Genomic DNA, 21,032 nt, shown 5'->3' with positions numbered 1-21,032 from the left:
TATATATTCTGCGATGAAATCATAGCTTGCAACAGCGCACGACACAGCGCAGTTCAAAGGCTCGCCTTCAAGGAGCCCAGCCAACATATGGAAAAGCTTTGCAGATGGAGGAAAGTGATTGTTGAAAAGAGACAAACACTTCTTTCATTGAGAGATAATTCGCTTCGGGATGGGGAGCGTGCAGCTGAGCAGCTCAGTCCCCTCAAAACTCGATAGGATGGAATGGGGAATGTCAGGTCTACTTCCTTTGCCCCCAAACACATAATCTGGCTCGATCAGTTTTCAGGTACAAACTTTGGGAGCAGCAGAATCTTCCAACCAGCTTGAATATTCCAGGACATCCCATGGGCCTCCAAGTGGGCCGTGTGGTTTGCGGTGGTGGGAAGGGGTGGAGAAGGGGGGAAAGTTCTCCACACATGGCTGGGATTCCTAGAAGGAAATACAGAACAACCCCTTGTTCCAAGCCCCAAAAACATCACCGGGAGAGGGAATTCTGCTTCCCTCCTTCTGCCGGCAAGAGCAGAGGGCACCACGCAAACCCTGGGCCTGGCCTATGAGATCGGGGCTGGGGGATTGTGAGGGCTGATCAGGAAGCCAGCACAGCTGCAATCTTCTGGGCCAACTGTGTCAAGGCAAGATTTCTGCGGCCGGCAAAAAGTGGCAGTAGATTGATCAGGAAATAAGAGGAGGGACACAATGCAGTCATTTAAAGAAAGAGAGCTCAAATCTCACTCCGCCTAATGGCAAATACAATTCTGTGTAAGCAAGGCTGTGCACACTGTTACAGAAAAAAATAGGGGTTTGGCTTTTGCGGCCCAACTCCCTAAGGGACTGAGTCCCCAAAGTCCATGATCTGTCAGAGATGAATGGGTGGAGGCAAGATCCATAGAAAGCAAGGCTGATCTTTATTTTTCTGCTGCAACAGAGTTTCCTCCTCTCCCTGCAAGGAGGCAGGAGAGACCCAGAACAAAGGTGTGCAAGCCCCTATGAAGACTTTTGAAATTGCCCACCCTGTAACCCAAGACCACCCCCCAAAAGCATCATACATACATCACAGAAGAAGGCGGTCTCCAGCAGAAATGTGAGTGTAGCTTCTCTCCTGTCTGCCAGGATACCTGATAATGCCTTACTGATTGCATTTTCTGGTAGCCCTTTGAGATGGCAGATACTTTAGTTCCTGAATCTCTTACACATATTGATAGTTTGTTCAGCTTAACAGATACTTGCCAGACTGGATTTGCTTGGAGGTGTAAGCCCCTACAGTCCAAAGACAATTGGAAAGCTTTTCCCATTCTCCTTGCAGAGAAATATTTGAGGTCAATCTTAGAGAGTCAAAATGACTTCAAGATAGCTCTCCTGCTTCAGGATTGTTCTCCTGTACTATTTCAGGCACATGGTTTATATACTTATGCATGTATGTTTTGCCTTGTATATTTATGGACATTTATTCTATATTTGAGACCTTAGAATTCTTATAACAATAGACACCATAAAGCATATTTAAAGCATATCCTCCATGAAGATTCCTGGGAATTGTAGTTTAAGGGTGCTGGGAATTGTAGCTCTGCAACGGATATTCTTGTGAGGGGGCTGTAAATGTGTGTTAGAAGTTTGGAGCAGGGTCCAGCTTACTAGCCTCACCAATGGAGGGCCATGCAAGGACTTCCACTAACACAATCGGGCTCCCCCACTTCCCTTGCACTCCCCATCCCCAAAATTGCTCTGGAGGGGTTGGGATACAGGCCACACGAAAAACCTGGAATTGACTTAAAGGGCATTTGCACCAGCAAACACACCCTCCAGCATCCTGAGAAAAACTCTTAATCCTGATTTGATTTGATTCTTTGGTAAATTTGCAAAAAAAACAACCAACCCAAAACCCACAAATTTTAGAAAGGGACAAGATTCGACGCAGACGCACAAAGCACTTTTTTAACAATCAAGACTCCTTGTGCTCGGTTCTGCTCCCCATTTCTTCCTGTCCAGCCCTGTCCCCTGTATGCCCCTCAGAGCCAGCATGTCACATGGAGGTGGACCTTGGTGCTGACTGTTATGTACTGAAGTTCTCACCCTGGGTCAGCAGGGGGATACTGTAGATAGTTTTCACTTAGGTCCGCATATGCAAATAAGGAATTGAAAGTGACGTCCAGTGATTGGATAGTTTCAGAAAGTTGTTACTGTTGCTTTGTAGTTGAGCTCTGTATAAGCAGGTTGGTTGAACCCTTCAGTTCAGTTCTGTTCTGGCCTGTGAATAAACAAGAGCTGTCTGAAGAATTGCTGTGTCGTCTGATATGTTCACCCACAACTTAACAGTGACAGCCTCTCCTCCTCCCCCCTCCTCCCCCCGTTCTCCAGCACCCACTAGCAGCTGCCTAGGGAGAAGGCCAACGGTGGCGGCCATAGAGAGTCAATGGGACACTCCCCCCGCAGCTTCCACCGCTTGGGACAAGCACCGGCTGGTCCTCCTTCCTGAGCTCAGCAGCAGCAGCACTGGCGGGGGCAACAGGGACATTCCAGGATCAAATCAGAAGCTGTCATAATTTTGGGACTGTCCTTAAGATGGTTGGAGGGTGCCTTATACGCCTCCTTCTGGTAACTCCTGCAGCCAAGCTGGTGCCAAATGTACTATTCTGCTTTCTTTTAGATCACATGATTGAGACCGAGGTGGGGTGGGTCTTGTCATCTGGGCAGCCCAGGACCTCCGTGCACACTGCCCTGGTTTGTGCCCCAGGGAGGTCACTTCAGTGCTGGCTTTCACAATACAGCCAGAAGCTCTACAATGGATCCTAGTAACATATATAAGCTGAAAGTGTCTTTCTCCCTGCTCCAAAGCAGTAAAACCTGTTTCAGTGCAACTGTCTCTGGCTTGGCGCATGTCTTAAAAGATTGGCAGGTACCAGGTTTGTATGTCACGCATTTCCATGGCAACTCTACAGAGTTAAAGAAGGATGTCTGCAAAGATGCATCCCAGTGGCCTTTTTTGTCAGGACTAAGCACAAACCAACAAAATAGTTGTGGTTTTCTCATGTTTCAGGCTGGGAAGAATCCATTCATTTACCTGAACGGCAAGGAACAAAGCGCCGAAAGTTTCCCCCCTCATCTTTTGGAAACGTCCTGCTGATAACCTATAAATACACATGGGCATTACGTTATATTACTACAGGCCATGCAAACGTGAATCATTGCGCACTGCGCACCCTATTAAAGCCCGCTAGAGTCATAGGTTCTAATTAAGCAAATGAACATGCTGTGTCAAAAGGAGTCAGGGGTGATTAGTAAGCAGCACTGTGGAAAATATTTACCTGCTGGTTCACACTTCTGCAGCTGGAGCAAATTTTAGGAATCTTAGGGGAGCAGAAGTAGATGTGAAGCTCAACAGTGGCCTTCCCTCTCTCTCAGAGTTCTTCCCCCTCTCCTCATAACATCCAGGCAGATGTGCCTCTGTCAGTCATCATGTGTGTTTCTCTCTCCCCTGCTGTCCATTGCTGGATGTTTCTCTGTGTGAGGTTGTCCTTGGGCCTGGTCTGAAGTTCCAGACTGCTAATGGGGGCAGACCATGGGCAGCAGGTGATACTTCTGCTAAAACATCTCCACAAGCTGCCCATACACTACTGGGCACAATCAGGCCCATTCTACGTGGTCATGCTCTATGATGAATACTAAGCGGGAAGTAACTCAGTCATGAACGATGCCCCCCATGCTGGCACTTGGCACCATTTACAAACCCGGAGCCCCAAGAGGATGTCAGTGAGGGCAGGGGAAGCCCCAAAGAGACTGGAGGCGCAGAGGGGCTTTGTTTATGCTGCTCAGCCTCCCCACCTAACAGCTGACACGTGTGGTAGCGCAGCAGCAGCAGCTGCTTTCCCCTCAAGTCCTCCAGCCTCCTGACGGCCCCAGAGCTTCAGTTCTGATACAGTATTTTGGGTCTGGATTGAAGAGAGAGCGGCTGAGACAGCGTTTAAAGGGTGCTTTCTTTACACGGTTTCAATTATGTGTGCAGGGGCCCGGAACATAACCGCTGTGTAAGTGGGGAGTTGCCTGTATATTAAAATAAGCAGCAGTGTGTATCACTAAGTAGCCGTGTCTGTTCTTATTGGAAGTCTGAGAAGCACACCTAGCTCCCTGTTACAGCAGCTTCTAAGCTTGTTCTTCAATCCTCCTTTGACTTGCATAGGCTGGAGGTCCTTTCAACACTCCCACTCACATATGACATTTCACAGACCTTTTTTTAAAAACGCGTTTGTCATAAAATGCAAGAGTTACTACACGCACCAGTCTTATGTACTGGGACCTGCTGAATCTCAGTTTTATCTAGACATTAGGGTTCATGAATTCATGGCTCTGTGAACAGCGATCGAGACAATCTGTTCTTTGTTTTATTACTACCATTTTGTATTAAGAGACAGTTTTCAGCCATAAATGGATCTGGCTTGGAATGACCTTTGGAAAGCCTCAGAGGTCTCACTGTCTGGTTCCAGCCCCGCAGAACAATTAAACAAGCTTGCATGGATGCAGCAAGTACTACATATGCACACATATTCATGTATTAGTATAATTAATTAATTAAATAATTAATTAATTAATTAATTAGGGTGCCCCTATTTTTGTTGGAGAAATGTTGGAGGGTATGTGGTCACCCAGTCAGCTTCATGGCTGGTCTCCCAAGTCCCAGCCCAGTACTTTAGCTACTGCGTCTGCCGGCTACTGCAGGGTTCTCCTGCCTGGATTTCTACAATTCAGTACATCCAAAACATCCACTGAAGATTCATCACTGCCATTCTGTGATTCAGCAGCAACTGAACAATAAAAGCCTTTTAACGGGGCCCAGCACCCATGCGCTAATCGTGCCTTCATACCTGAGCTCTTGTTTCACATCCTCTCCACTCCAGAGTCATAATTTTTTAATCCACTTCCCCGCTTCCTGTTGACTTGCTTGCTATTGCTCAAGGATCGATTCAGGAAGCTTATTATGACAGGTATAACAAGTTCCTTGGCTCAGAGCTACCTGCGGGTAACAGCAGTGCTCCGGGAGGTTGATTATTATAATGAGCACCCGTGGAAGACTTTGGCAGCCACACAACCTTTCGAAAATGGAACTGCAAAGGAACCCAGAAATTAACAATGTCCTGGCCCACTGAAAGGACTTTTGTTTGCCAGGCACTGTTCCCTTAATCCATGTGCTAACAAGCAGCCCCACAGCAGTTGAAGTATTACTGACATAATTATACAGCCTCAAAGCGTACATTTGTATAGATTGCATCCTCCCCACATTTTGACTTACACGGCCAGCTCAAAACCTTTTGCCGCCTGAGGCAACTCCAGACACTGGTCACCTCCACAAGGTACCGTATTTTTCGCTCTATAACACGCACCCGACCATAACACGCACGTAGTTTTTAGAGGAGGAAAATCCATAGGCATGCCACCCATAGGCATTCCCTCCATAACACGCACAGACATTTCCCCTTACTTTTTAGGAGGAAAAAAGTGAGTGTTATGGTGCAAAAAATACGGTACATTGAAAACATCTGGCTATCCCCCCCCCCAAAAAAATATAATAATAATCCTGGGAACTGTACTAAGAGTGCTAGCAATTATAGCTATGTGAAGAGTAAATTGCCCTTCCAATGATTCTTTGAGAGGGAATCAGTGTGCTATGAATGTGCGGTGTGGATGTGACCACAGATTTCAGCCTGACTGGCTGTGGAATCTTACTCCAGCAAAGGCAATAGGGTGGTGTCTTACTCCACACCTGAGGGCAACTTTTGGGATGCAGAGCAGCCCTACTGCACACAGAGCCCCTATTCCTTCCAGCACCATGCTTCCACCCCCTATTTGCAGTCCCTATTTGCTGCTTGAGGCAGCTGCCTCACTCTGCCTAATGATAGGACCGGCCCTGCTGATACACAATTTTTTTTTGCAATCATTACTACTACTTCCCCATGTAGCACATAGAAATCACAGGCATAGTGAAGTGTCTTTAGTGGGCTACCTCACTAAAGGATTTTGCCACATATGTTTCTATGTGTGTGTGTGTGTGTGCGCGCGCGCTCATGGCACTCCTGATTGGAATGAAAGGGGAAGAAGTGAAGTCATAGTGTGGATACAGAGCTTTCTTTTTCTTTTTCAAAAGTGTGACTTACCTAGGGGGATACTAACAGAGCCAATGCCTTTTCCTAAAGCTATGATGAAAGAAAAAGGAGCCAGTTTGAGTCAGTATTGTGTTGGCTGCTGTTACATCATACAGGTTGTGCTCGATTTCATCATGCGCCGTACTCCCATTGCTCTGGAGGATGTGATGCATCTTTCAGCTGGTGAAGCCAGAACACAAACAATGGAGCAGGCAATAGATAACATTTCATTAAGAAAGATAAATGCCTTGTTCAGAACAACTTGCTTTGACTGAGACTTTGACTGCGCCAGAAATAGTAATCAGCCCCATTGCCTAGGACTCAGCTACATTAGTAAAGAAACAGCTTTGTGAATGCATTATAAACATGCAACATCAGATGGCGCTGGAGAGTAAAATTAAATATCTACATGGTTTTCCACAGCGTTTTTTTTCTTTTGTTATAACGATTTAATTTCGGACTTATTTATAGTGTAGATCCACCCCTAGTTGCTTCTGCATGGGTGGTGGTGCTGAGCTTAGGTCTCAAAATGAGCACAAAGGCCACAACTTTGCAGGAATCGCACTGGGAGCCGCACCGCAGGGGGCGCCCAAACAATGCTATAGAACAGAATGCAAGGGGCGGGGGGCACCAAATTTTGGCATTACACAGGGCACTGCTGAAATCTGAGAGTCCAAAGTCCGCCACTGATCTCACTCGCTATTGTCCATACTGACTGATTTCAGCTGCTCAGGGTTTCAGTCAGGAGTCTTACCTGGAGATGCCTGAGAATTGAACCCGGGATCTTTTTTGCACAAGGCAAGTGCTTTACCACTGAGCTACACAGCCCTTTCTCAAAGAGGGCAGTGGGCAGATGAATGCACTCACCAGAGGCAACCATAGTTCTGTCACATCCGTTTCAAGTTTCTGAAAAGCCGTTTTCCGTACACACCCGTTGTTGTAGGGAGAGAGTGGCAGAATAGAAGCATCAGCAGTGCCTGTGTTTGGAGAGAAATATCTCCCAAAAGCACAAGGGAGAGAGAGGATGTGCGGAGGAAGAGGAGTGGCTGAATCTCTCTGTAAGGAACTGAGTCTAAGGTCCTTCTCTCCGCTTGGGTGGAAAAGGGCTTCCCTGTCATTTATAGCCTCAGAAGGGCCAATTATGGCGCCATATTCCGTATAGCTGTCAACCACCCAGAAGGAATGGCCTATCTGTCAAATAACGGGGCCAAGTGAGTGTCCTATTGGGCAGAATTACAGCTTGCTTGGGAACATGGAGCTTATTGTTAAGTCTGCTGTGTGCTTCCTCCACTCTAAAGGAAGGGAGCCTCCAGGACAATTTAAGTGCTATCTTGTAATCATAAAGTACACCACTTCCCCGGTATGAAATAATATTGCTTTATACTCCCACACTCCTGTAACCAGTAAAAAAAATTGCAGGACTGCTTCCCACAGGATTGCCCTTTTTGGACATGTTTGAGCATCCAGCGGGCATACCTGGATGCTCCCAAAGGGCTTGGGATCTTCCCAGAGTCCTTTGTTGCCTACAGAATTCTGACACCAGAGACTGTGAGACTCCTGTGCCTCCTGCGTCCTTCCCCTCAGGGTGGGCTGAGTCCTTTCTACCTGCCAAAGAGTGATCTGAGTGGAAGGAGGACTTCAGCAGTTGTGAAGGCCTCTAGCCCTTTTGCACAGGCAATAACATCACCAGAGGCTTAAATGCCCAAAATTGCAGCTGATCAACAGAGAGGCGGGGATGGGGACTGACAGATTTATGGATATGCAGCAGACATCCTACTAATCCGCTTTCTTGGGACCGATTCCAAATCAGACTTGGTAGTGGGAATTCAGCCAACTCTATGTGAGAGCAGCTTCACACATCCCTGACACACACAGTCTGTCAATTTACCTGAGAAAATAGTCTGTTCTTCCCTCAGGGATTTTTTGGGGTGAAAGGCAGTTGCACCCTACACTGCAAATCTCCTTTGTGAAGTAAAAGAAACCCACCAAAACACTTTGAAAATAAGTGTGTCCTGACAAAGGACAACAGAAGTGCATGTAAATATAGAATATAAGTGTGTCTGTACGCTCAACAACCTAATCTCCAAGTGGTGAGGGGCTCCAGAGGTCTCCGTTGTTTTTTTTAATGTTTAAAGTTTTATTATGTTTTTATATATGTCAGAAGCCACCCTGAGTAGCTGGGGCAACCCAGTCAGAAGTGATTGGGATAAAAATAATAAAATCATTATTATGATGGGATAGTGTAATAGGTTTAGGGGTTGCTCATGCGTAAGTTGCCGCCACTCCTGGCTAGGTTACCTGGTTAACCCTTTCTGACTGAGCAGCCTCCAGCATCCGTGACTGTCTCAGTCGCTGGCAGAATCCATCAGTGGGCATTTCTTAAACCTTTTCCAGCATAAAAGTTGTTTGACGCCAAGTCTCCTCCTACTCTCCCTGCGCGGAAGTCTTCTGCGCAGGGAGGGTGTGGGCAGTGGAGTACCCGTACTCTCTCCGCTGGTCTCCAGCGAAGAGTCTTGGAGCCTCCTCCCCGATTCCCCCACCTGCCCCCCTTCTCCACTGGTGTTACGCTGATTTCCTTCCCCAGCAGATGGGCTGCCTCTCTCCCTACTGGGACCCTCTCCTGCATCCCTTTGGAGCCTTCCCTCCGCCTCTAGCTCCGATGGCAGTTCCCTGACAGATAGGACGTGCCTATTTTTATCAGAGAAATGTTGGAAGGCACAGCATCTGAACAACAGACAAAGCAGGCACACTGGTCATCTGGGAAGGCCCGGCTAGGCCTGCCCAAGAGTTGAGGTGAAGCCACTGGCAGAGAAGCATCAACCAGTGGCGGAGAAACTCTCTCTGTCAGCCGGGGCAGTACGCCAAGGGGCGGGGTGAACCACCCAGCAACCCGATTGGACTGCGCCCACGTGACAGCCCAATCATATTACAACCACGTGAAAGCCCATACGGTCGTCGTGCGAGCGACAGCCGTATGAAAGCCTTATGGACGCTGTGCACATGCAGCAGCCCCATCGGACTGTGCACATGCGGCAGCGCCCATACTGACTGCACATGTGCCCTTCGCCGCTCCACAGCTGGGGGGAGGCAGCGGTCCATCTTGTAAAACAAAAACAGAAACCCAGATCGCACCCAGGGCAGCCTGCCCCCTCCACCCACCCCCCTCATACGCGACTGGCATCAACACCAGTTTCTGGCAGGATCTCGCCAAAATCTCACCGGAGATCTCTTGGAATGTGCAAAATCTCGTGAGATTTCAACAAGATCTCATGAGATCTCACTAGAAATTGGTGCCGGTGCCAATTCTCCACCAGCAGAGAATGAGGCGAAGCAGGGGGGTGGGTAGCCAGGGCAGCACATCTCATTTTGCCTCAGGTGGTGAAACAGGATGCGCCCCCCCCCCCCGCCACCTGGTCACAGTCCTCCCCATTTTGGTGGTAAGAGGTCTTGTACTCATTGTGATGTTCTCATTAAATCGGCAGCTACGCATATGTATTAGCACGTGCCAATCTGTGCTCTCTTTTGTTCTGTTTCCAGGTGTTTCGTCTCCTCCTTTTAGCATTGCAAAAGTGGCCACGCCTACCGTTGTTGCAAATTATCTGCCATAGGGGCAGAACTTTGCAAAGTGTCAGCCGTGCTGCTGCAGATATCCCCTAGCTGGAATGGTTAAATCTGTACTGAACTGCCAAAGGAGAAGTTTCCGGTTCAGAGCTGGTGTCCCTTACAGACGGGCAGGGGAAGTGTATGACAGACAACCCTGTGATTGGTGCTGCCACAGCAGAATACGATACAGTGTCTGGAATATCATCTAAGAGGGCTGGGAGCAGAGCCAATGCCACTGGGCAGGTATTTTTATTTTTTTAGGAAAGGATGCCTTTCCGGATAGGTGTTGAGTGCAATTGCAGAGTCCAGCTGACCTATTGAATAAAAACAATATCCTCTAAATCTGTGGTTTTAGAGCAGAGGTGAAGAACGTTTGACCCTGCAGGTGTCGCTGAACTACAACTTCCACCAGTCACAGGAAAGCACGGCCAATTGTGAGCCAGTGTGGTGTAGTGGTTAAGAGCAGTGGACTCATAATCTGGTGAACTGAGTTTGATTCCCCGCTCCTCCACATGCAGCTGCTGGGTGACCTTGGGCCAGTCACACTTCTCTGAAGTCTCTCAGCCCCACTCACCTCACAGAGCGTTTGTTGTGGGGGAGGAAGGGAAAGGAGAATGTTAGCCGCTTTGAGACTCCTTAGTGTAGTGATAAAGCGGGATATCAAATCCAAAACTCTTCTTCTTCTCAATTGCCAGGGATGCTGGGAGTTGTAGTTTGCCAACATCTGCAGGACCAAAGGTTCCCCACACTTGTTTTAGAGAGTGAAGTAACAGCCACTCCATTTGGGACAGTAAATCAGTGGCCTTATCTCCCTTGCACAGGAACCTCTGGAGTCCCTTGCCACTCAGATGCAGGATTATACATGCTGCGTACGATAACCACAAGTGCCTCGTTGTCAAAGGGCAAACTACAGAGGCTGAGTGTGTAAATAAGTGAGCGAGAGGGAGAGAGACTGAGCATAGGCGCCGACTCCATGGGGCTTGAGGGGGCCCGAGCCCCCTCAAAAATTCGTTTGGGGGGGCTCAGCCCCCCCAATAATCTCGGGCGGCGGTGGGCGCGTCCGCGGCTTTTATAGGGCGCCCGGCGCGCACCAGCTCGATAACGGGCACCGGCGCGGCGGGGGGCGCCGGGCCGGGGGAGGAGGGCGGCCGGCCTGTCTCCTTGGCAACCCCATTGAGCAGCGCCGGCTCCCCCGGGAGGGCCATCCCCCCGCGCCGCCGATCGCCAACACCGCCGACGCTGTGGCTGCCCGAGCCCGAGCCTGAGCCTGAGCCCGACCCCGAGCCCGAGCCCGAGCCCGACCCTGAGCCCGAGCCCGAGCCCGAGCCCAAGCCCGTCAGTCAGTCAGTCAGGAAGGAAGGAGAAATGAGGAGGGAGACGAGGGAGGAAAATTGCGCGCAGGGTGAAGAAAGGAGAAGGGCGAACGAGACGAGCTTCCAACCCAAAAAAGGGCTGGAAGACTGGGAGGATGCAGGATCGGGAAAGAAAGCGACGCCTTCCCCGCCCGCGACGTCGCCCGCTTGTCATTGGCAGCGCAGGGCCGCTCCGCAGCCGCGGAGGACAGCTGCGCGGCTAGCAAGGTGTGCCGCGTAGAGCGCGGCCCTTGTGTGGCCCGGTGGCCAGGCAAGCTCGGGCGGGGACCCCCATGCGAATCTAAGACGGGAGAAGAGGGCAGAGCAAAGGGGGTCCCTTCCCCAACCTCCGGCTCTGAGACTTCCCTGAGCCCCAGAAAAGCGAAAGGATTTTCTCTTCTTCTTTTTTTATAAATATTTTATTAAGGTTTCAAATACAAAGTTAGAAACATACACTGAAGAAAAAAGTAAAAGAACAAGAAAAAGAAAAAAAGAAAAAGAAGAAAAGAAAACCAACCATTCAACACATTTTTTATATAACTAACTGGACTTCCTCGCATCTCCCTTACCCTGCATTCTTTATAATAAAGATATCAGCAAATTATTACCTTGTTTCGTACCTTATTTTGTACTTTTCAAATACTATACCTCTAAATTTAACATACTTTTCATCAGTTACTTATATCTTAAATTAAACATAGTATTACCTTAGATTTTGACCTTTTCTTACTTAAAATATAATTTCCTGTTTCCCAAATCTAATTGCTGAAGCTATAGTTTCCGAATCGTGTAAATTTTTAACATTCATACAACTTATATTGTTTTTGTAAATAGTCCTTAAATTTTTTCCAGTCCTCTTCCGTTGTTTCTTCTCCCAAATCTCGGATTCTGCCAGTCATTTCAGCCAGTTCCATGTAGTCCATCAATTGCGTCTGCCACTCTTCCAGTGTGGGCAAATCTTGTGTCTTCCAATATTTTGCGATAAGTATTCTTGCTGCTGTAGTTGCATACATAAAGAAAGTTCTATCCTTCTTTAACACTTTCTGGCCAACAATGCCCAAGAGGAAGGCCTCTGGTTTCTTGGGAAAGGTATACTTAAATACCTTTTTTAACTCATTATAGATCATTTCCCAGAAGGCCTTCACTTTTGGACAAGTCCACCAGAGGTGAAAGAATGTCCCTTCAGCCTCCTTACATTTCCAACATTTATTATCAGACAGGTGATATATTTTTGCAAGCTTGACTGGGGTCATGTACCACCTATAAATCATTTTCATAATATTTTCCTTCAAGGCATTACATGCCGTGAATTTCATTCCGGTGGTCCATAACCTTTCCCAGTCCTCAAACATGATGTTATACCCAATATCCTGAGCCCATTTTATCATGGCTGATTTGACTGTCTCATCCTGAGTGATTTTCTCTTCAACCTGCCCTCCATCCTCTTGCAGAAAACTCTTTGCCTGCCCTGCCCGTATCTCGTTTTTGCTTTTTAATTCCACACACGCACCCTTCGGACTTCGTGGCAATCGGGCGCGCGGGTGCGTTTCCTAAGAGAGTGAGGACCCCCGCCTCCTCCTCACCTGCTCCCTCGCCAGCCAGCCAGCCGCGCGCCCTAGCCGGAGAGCCCCGGCCGTCCCCGTCGCGCAATCGGCTGGATCTCCCTTCAGCAGGCCGTGCTCACAACTCGGCCCAGGGACCCCCCAGCAGCGGATCTCCGGCCCAGCTGAAGAATCCGGCAACAAGCCCCCTCCTCCCCAATCGCTCCGCCGAAATACGCTCCAAAACCCCCCAGATAGGCCGCCGGCCACCAAGTCTAGTGGCGCCCTGAGCGAGGGTCTCTCCCCAACACCGCCACCTCGAACTGCGTTCTCCCGGCTACCCGAGCGAACCAGCGGCAGGACCCCGGTATGGGCCCCCCCAATATTTTTTATAAGTCGCCGCCCCTGAGACTGAGGCAATCTCCCTGCAAGCACAAACTCAGTAGCTCGGCTGCTGCATCAAGAGAGGCAGGCTGAGTCACTCCTTCTCAGCCAATGGCCGCCTCTCTCCTCCTCCTGAATGTATATTTGGCTCAATAGGTGGGAGAGATAACAACTCCTGCAAGTAAGCAGCTTGCCTTTGCATTCTGCAGGCGTAGGAAAAAAGAGCACTTTACCAGCTTCTCTGCCTTTGAACTCTGATGCCCTCTTCATACAGGATCAGAACTACAGGCAGAAAACAATCCGACAGAGAAGACACATCCTCCAAGTGTCCCTTTTTTCCAGGGACAGCCCCAGAATTAGGAAAGCCATCCCGGCTTATGATTTCATCCCGGAATGTCCCTATTTCCCGCCGCCAGTGCCACTGCTGCAGCGCTCAGGGAAGAGGATGCGCCGGCGCTTGTCCCAAGCAGCTGTGGCTGCAGAGCAGCATCCCATAGCCTCTCCATGGCTGCTGCTGCAGGCCTCCTCCCTTGGGCAGCTCATAGCAGCTGATGGAGAGCGAGAGAGTGGGGGGCGGGGAGGCTGCTGCTGCTGAAGCCCAGCCTCACATGATGCCCTGGCTCTGAGGTACAGGCAGATGGCAGGGCTGCCCCGAGTGGGAAGAAAGGGGGAGCAGAGCGGAGCACAAGGAGTCTTGTTTTGTTTTTTGTTTTTTAAATGCTTTGTACATCTGTATCTTTGTGCATCTTGCCACTTTTCCAAAAATGATTTCTCTGCGTGTGTTTTTCTTTTTGCAAAACTACCAAAGAATCGAATACAGTGGTACCTCAGGTTACAGACGCTTCAGGTTACAGACTCCACTAACCCAGAAATAGTACCTCGGGTTAAGAACTTTGCTTCAGGATGAGAACAGAAATTGTGCGGCGGCGGCAGTGGGAGGCCCCATTAGCTAAAGTGGTACCTCAGGTTAAGAACAGTTTCAGGTTAAGAACAGACATCCAGAATGAATTAAGTTCTTAACCCTAGGTACCACTGTTGTTGTTGTTGTTACTATTATTAATTACTTATACCCTGCCCATCTGGCTGGGTTTTTCCAGCCACTCTGGGCGGCTTCCAACAGAAGATTAAAGGTAAATGTACCCCTGCCTGTATGGGCCAGTCGTGTCCGACTCTAGGGTTGCGTGCTCATCTTGCTTAAGAGGCCAGGAGCCGGCACCGTCCGAAGACACTTCCGGGTCATGTGGCCAGCATGACGAAGCTGCAGCTGGCGAGCCAGCACCAGCGCCGCACACGGAAACGCCGTTACCTTCCCGCTATAAAGCGGTACCTATTTATCTACTTGCACTTAGGGGTGCTTTCGAACTGCTAGGTGGGCAGGAGCTGGGACCAAACGACGGGAGCTCACCCCGCCGCGGAGATTCGAACCGCCGACCTTACGATCAGCAAGTCCTAGGCACTGAGGTTTTACCCACAGCGCCACCCGCGTCCCTAACAGAAGATTAAAAATACATTAAAACATACATACATCATTAAAAACTTCCCTAAGCAGGGCTGCCTCCAGATGTCTTCTAAACGTCAGGTAGTTGTTTATTTCCTTGACATCTGATGGGAGGGCGTTCCACAGGGCAGGCACCACTACCAAGAAGGCCCTCTGCCTGGTTCCCTCTAACTTTGCTTCTCGCAGGGAGGGAACTGGCAGAAGGCCCTCAGAGCTGGACCTCAGTGTCTGGGCTGAACAATGGGGGTGGAGACGCTCCTTCAGGTATACCTCAAATCAGGATTAAGGGGTTTTCTCAGGTCAATGGAGGATGTGTATGCTGTGTCCCTTTGCTGAAGTGGTGGAGGCACTCACCCTTCATCTGATAGGAAATACTATTTGTGGGGAGACAAAAAATGGGGGGGGGGGTGAGGAGGATCAATTGGCAGGGGAGTAAGAAATGTTCCTATTTTCATCTGAGGAATGTTGGAGGTTATGAGAACATACATTTTCTCCCAAAGGAGTGGCAGCTCTGCCCATATCACCCTCCTCCTCCTCCTCCCTTCTTTCTTGCCATGTTGAAAGTGTCGAGATATGGGAAGTGGCGGCCTCAAGGAATGATGTCATGGTCCTGTTTTTTGCCCCAAGGGAACTCTGGGAAATCTTAGAGAACCAGGGTATTGCTCAAGGTTGTGCCAGGCTCGCTAAGCCAGAAAGGGTCCCCTTCCAAGCGCAGTGGGGAGCATAGGAATCTGCCATACACTGAGTCAGACCGCTGGTCCATCTAGCTCAGTGTTGTCTACACTGACTGGCAGCAGCTCTCCAGGCTATCAGGCAAGGGTCTCTCCCAGCTCTACCTGGGTATGTTGGGGATTGAACCTGGGACCTTCTGCATGCAAGGCCGATGCTCTAACCCCTGAGCCACAGGCCTTCCACAATGCCCAGTGTCACTTCCATGCCAGCTGCATTTATATCTCAACAAGACAACTGCACGCTGAAGTTGCAGGAGAGTTGGCAGCAGCTGAAGGCTTCTTCCGTGGCTTGATAAAGTGGCACAGTTCCCCCAGCAGTATTTTACGTAAGCGAAGTTGTAGCGTGTAACTTTTATTCAAAGCAGCAAAAATTATTGTGTGTTTCAGAGTTTAGTTGGGGCAGTTGTTCCTGGGATTTTTTTAAAAAAAATTGTCTGTGTTTTTACATACTAGCTGGATCATGCAATCCTTGAATTAAGCTCCAGAATTATTTTATTCATCACACATTTTCCGCCTATGGGCACCCAAAGGGAAGCTAAATGCATCTTTGCTGCATGCGCTGAAGTACACAGCAGCAAGAGATGCATGCAGTCCTTGCAAGTCTTCCAGAAAATATCCTTTGGCAGAAAAGATCACGGAAACCTGAGAATTTAAGTCTCCCCCCGAGCCACCAAGCATACCCTACGGGACGATTAATTAGCAGCACAAGTGTTCTTTTACGTCAGCACTGACACAATAGGGGATTCTCTTGGATTCACACAAATGCAATCTATCCAGGGGTTTGAACACAGATCCATTGTCAGTGGCAATTGTGTGCATATGAGTTTGGTTATTATAGAAAACGAAAGGGTCCAGATGGCAGCCAGCTCGCTAAAAAAGAAAAAGAAAAACCCTCCAGGGTAAGAGAAAGGTCACGGAGCATCTGTTTACTAAACAGATCCTTGACGTGATGTAAGGCACAGCTTTACACACCTCATCCTGGTGAGCCTTGTTAAATCAAGAATCAAAGTTTGAATCTCCTTCCTTCCCGCAAAAAAAGAACTAATGGCTGCTTCTGCCCTTACATTTTACATGGACATGCTGGTCATGATGGGGAGAGTCAGGAAAGAGAAATGCCTTAGAACCAGTGCTTTTTTTTCCTGGTGAGACTCCTCAAAGGTACACAGTACTGGCACCTTTTCGTCTAGAGAAAAAGCACTGGAGAGAGAGAGAGAGAGAGAGAGAGAGAGAGAGAGAGAGAGAGAGAGAGAGAGAGAGATGATAGATAGATAGATGATAGATAGATAGATAGATAGATAGATAGATAGATAGATAGATAGATAGAGATAGATAGATGATAGATGATAGATAGATAGATAGATAGATAGATAGATAGATAGATAGATAGATAGATAGATAGATAGATGATAGATAGATAGCGATAGATAGATAGATAGATAGATAGATAGATAGATAGATAGATAGATAGATAGATAGATGATAGATAGATAGATAGATAGATAGATAGATGATAGAATGATAGAATGATTGATAGATAGATAGATAGATGATAGATAGATGATAGAGATAGATAGATGATAGATAGATAGATAGATGATAGATAGATAGATAGATAGATAGATAGATAGAAAGATAGATAGAATGATTGATAGATAGATGATAGATGATAGATAGATAGATAGATAGATAGATAGATAGATGATAGATAGATAGATGATAGATAGATAGATAGATAGATAGATAGAGATGATAGAATGATTGATAGATAGATAGATAGATGATTGATAGATAGATAGATGATAGATGATAGATGATAGATAGATAGATAGATAGATAGATAGATAGATAGATAGATGATAGATAGATAGATGATAGATAGATAGATGATAGATAGATAGATGATTGATAGATAGATAGATGATAGATAGATGATAGATAGATAGATAGATAGATAGATAGAGATAGATAGATAGATAGATAGATAGATAGATGTTAGATAGATATAGATAGATGATAAATAGATAGATATAGATTAGATAGATAGATAGATGATAGATAGATAGATAGATAGATGATAGATAGATAGATAGATGATAGATAGATGATAGAGAGTAGTCACACACACACACACACACACACACACACACAATTGTGCATGCTTTAGTCTGGCAGGAATCGCCTGTAAATCATTGCACTCTCTTGGGCAGGGGGACGTCTACTCTCTTCTCTTCCATGTCCAGCTTGTGGACTCCCCACAAGCATCTGACTGGCCACTGTGAGAACAGGATGCTGAACTAGATGGGTCACTGGCCTGATCCAGCAGGCTTTTATTACCTTCTTAATGTAACATCTGCTTTGGCCCTTAAAGGTAAAGGTAAAGATACCCCTGACCGTTAGGTCCAGTCGCAGACGACTCTGGGGTTGCACGCTCATCTTGCTCTATAGGCCAAGGGAGCCGGCGTTTGTCGAACAGACAGCTTCCGGGTCATGTGGCCAGCATGACTAAGCCACTTTTGGAGAACCAGAGCAGCGCACAGAAACGCCGTTTAGCTTCCCACTGGGGCGTTACCTATTTATCTACTTGCACTTTGACGTGCTTTCGAACTGCTAGGTGGGCAGTAGCTGGAACCGAACAACGGGAGCTCACCCTGTCGTGGGGATTCGAACTGCCAACCTTCCAATCGGCAAGCCCTAGGCTCTGTGGTTTAGACCACAGCATCACCCGTGTCCCATGCTTTGGCCCTTACTTTAGCTAAATTAGAATACAGTAGTACCTCTGGTTACGAACTTAATTCGTTCTGGAGGTCCGTTCTTAACCTGAAACTGTTCTTAACCTGAGGAACCACTTTAGCTAATGGGGCCTCCTGCTGCCGCCACTGTGCAATTTCTGTTCTCATCCTGAAGCAAAGTTCTTAACCTGAGGTACTATTTCTGGGTTAGCGGAGTCTGTAACCTGAAGTGTCTGTAACCTGAAGCGTCTGTAACCCGAGGTAACACTGTACAACACTGTGTACAGTCAATTGATCAAAACTATCAGGACGACTAATGTCAGGGCTGCCTCAGGTCTCAGCTCACAAAAGACCAACGCCAAGTTCTTCTTATATACAAGGACGTTTATTGCAGTTCATTATTGGTTCCACAACCGAGGCGTGCAGCCCCGCGTCTCTTAGCCTTAGACGTTAGAAGTCCCCTCTGAATCGGTCCCTCCCCTACACCAGTTTAATAAGCTAACGCTGCTCCACCTTTTTCTCTCTTTCCTTTTCCGCAGGGTCTTTCTGCCCGCCGGGGTTCCTCCCCTCCTGGATTCTCCTGAAGCGGAATCTCCAGACTGCTCCTCCCCCCTCCTGCGGGCTTTGGGTCCTGGCTCCTCCTCCGGGCTCCCTGTTCTTCCGCGCGCCTCCTCATTTGAACTTAGCGCGCGCGCCCAACCTCTGACCTTCCTTTTGACAGTTATGCTACTCCCCTCACTGCCCTCCTCCTCTTCCGGGAGAACGGCTTGCTCTGATCCCTCCCCTTTCTCTGTCGCCAGAGCTGCTCCCTCTGACACACTGGAACCTCCCCCCCCCTTCGCTGCGCTCTGGTGGAGAGGCTGGCCCTGATTCCCAGCTGCCGCTTTGGGGTCCCCTGCTGGCCCCCCGCTCCTGGCACTTTCCCCCTGGGGCTCCCCTTGCCCTCACCACAGGCGCCCCCTTCTGGGAATCCTCTGATTCGCTGGAGAGACTCATGGAATCCCTTGCGTCATTGCTATCCTCTTCCTCGCTGTCCTGGGATTCCTCTCCATCGCTCTCCATTTCCTGCCTTCCCTGTGCCTCTGTCCCTGTACCCCTGACAACTAATAACAGCATTTCCCCATAAACATGCAAGCCACTAGATGCTGTTCTGAAGTCTAGAGTTCCTCTCAAAGTAATATTGTTTCAAAAAAAGAAAAGCGTGTCATATGTTTATCTGGATTTACAAGCATGATTCATGCACCTTTCTGATAAACAAGGTATGTGTCCATTTCACTCTCCTAGACAGCCGGTTTCAGGAGATGAGCTAACTCATGCCTTTTAACTCCTCATGAGATCAGCCAACTTCAATGTTAGAAAGTCAAATTCATGGCCCGCCTGGCACTTGTAGGTGTTAGCCTGACTTTACATCACCTCCTGGCTAGTAAGATTCATATCTTACCAGCTTCTTTTCTCTGGCACTTTCCCTTCTCCAGGGTGTGTACAGAGCTACAGTATCTCCTAGTAACACAAACATGTCAACAGTTTGCAAGGAGAACTGGCAAAGAGACCTGTGGCAAGCTATCTTCTCTCAGCCCTGTCCCCTTCTCTGCAGCCTGGGAGTTAGTGGCACTGATTTGCTTACCTTTTACAGGGCAGTGGTCAGGATTTCAACCAGACAGTGCATGTCATGTGCGACGAACACTTTTAAGTGATTGACACTTCAGTCTCCTTCACTCCGAGGAAACTAAGCCCTGGGTAAGAGCCTGGAACCTCTGGAAGGGAATGATGATTGTTCCTTTAATGGCCCATGCTTAAATAGCCAGTACCACGAGACTTGTCCACATATTTCAGTAAATTGAATCCTTGTTTAGATTTTAACACTTGATGGACCCAAGAATCAGAAGAGTCTCAGCATGCAGCTCACCCCTTCCAAGCTCATAACACTTTATCAGAAGCTAATGCTAATAATAATGTTTATAAAATGTACAGTGCAGTTTTTTTGGGGGGGGGAGACACCCTTCAAAGCTGCCACATCCAACGAGCCACCACTGAGGCTACTTTGGAGGAGGGAAAATGCAGGAAAGCATCTGCTTGGATCATGACCATGAGCCTCCTTGTTCGAGCCGCAGATGCCCTGATGCAGCAAATCTAGCAAGACAAAGCACCAACAATACCAGGTTTGTCTCTGGGATAGAAAAAGAAAAAAAGCACCCAACTGTCTGCCTTGTCATTGTGTTTTCCAGCACAGCAGTACTTTATAGATTGGCCTGCTTCTGAGTCTTTCAAGGGTCCTTATCGCAGCCTTAGCCCAGAAGCCCTGCTTTTTATCAGCTGCTATTATACCCTGGCTCTCTCGATACCTTAGTGGTGCTCCCACATTCTTGGCTCACGGTTTGCACAGTTATCCATAGCAACTAAGCTGCAACCGAGTGCTTGGTTTTGTAACTGCACACCATAGCAGCACAGGCTTAAGCACTAGCCACAATAAATTAGGGTTTTAGGAGATCATAACAGGCCCAGAACACCCTAATAAATAGGTTGTAAGTCAGGAAATATAAAGAGTATATGTTTGCCTGGATCTTTAATCCTAGAAGGTTCATAAAACCATTTGGTAACATTGCCAGTAAGGTGACATAATACTGTCTGCGAGTATCAAAACACATTCAGCCCAGCTCACTTCCCCAGGCTATACACACACAAGCTGCAGAATAACTATCAAATGGATCTTCAAATTATAAATAAATTTGCCCTCTAAATTGTCCTGAAAACCCACACCTGCACATTTTCAAACTCAACAATTTGCAAAATCAGTGTTCTACATCAACATTTGACGTCTGACAATATACAGTGGTACCTCGGGTTAAGTACTTAATTCATTCCGGAAGTCTGTTCTTAACCTGAAACTGTTCTTAACCTGAAGCACCACTTTAGCTAATGGGGCCTCCTGCTGCCGCCGCGTCGCTGGAGCCCGATTTTTGTTCTTATCCTGAAGCAAAGTTCTTAACCTGAGGCACTATTTCTGGGTTAGCAGAGTGTGTAACCTGAAGCGTATGTAACCTGAAGCATATGTAACCTGAGGTA

General features: G+C 47.9%; 1 protein-coding gene across 1 annotated transcript in view; it reads left to right on the top strand.

Annotated features, from left to right (window-relative positions):
* The first annotated feature begins 5,498 nt into the window (after positions 1-5,498).
* Positions 5,499-21,032, top strand: part of USPL1 (ubiquitin specific peptidase like 1) — a 162,741-nt gene continuing 147,207 nt past the window's right edge. The window contains exon 1 of the mRNA XM_081197896.1: positions 5,499-5,513. The gene's annotated coding sequence lies outside the window, so the exon portion shown is untranslated. The remainder of the gene's footprint in view (positions 5,514-21,032) is intronic.

Source organism: Podarcis bocagei (assembly GCF_964188305.1).
Source record: "Podarcis bocagei genome assembly, chromosome: 6".
Classification (NCBI taxonomy): domain Eukaryota; kingdom Metazoa; phylum Chordata; class Lepidosauria; order Squamata; family Lacertidae; genus Podarcis; species Podarcis bocagei.
This window is presented reverse-complemented; position numbering and strand designations above follow the sequence as displayed.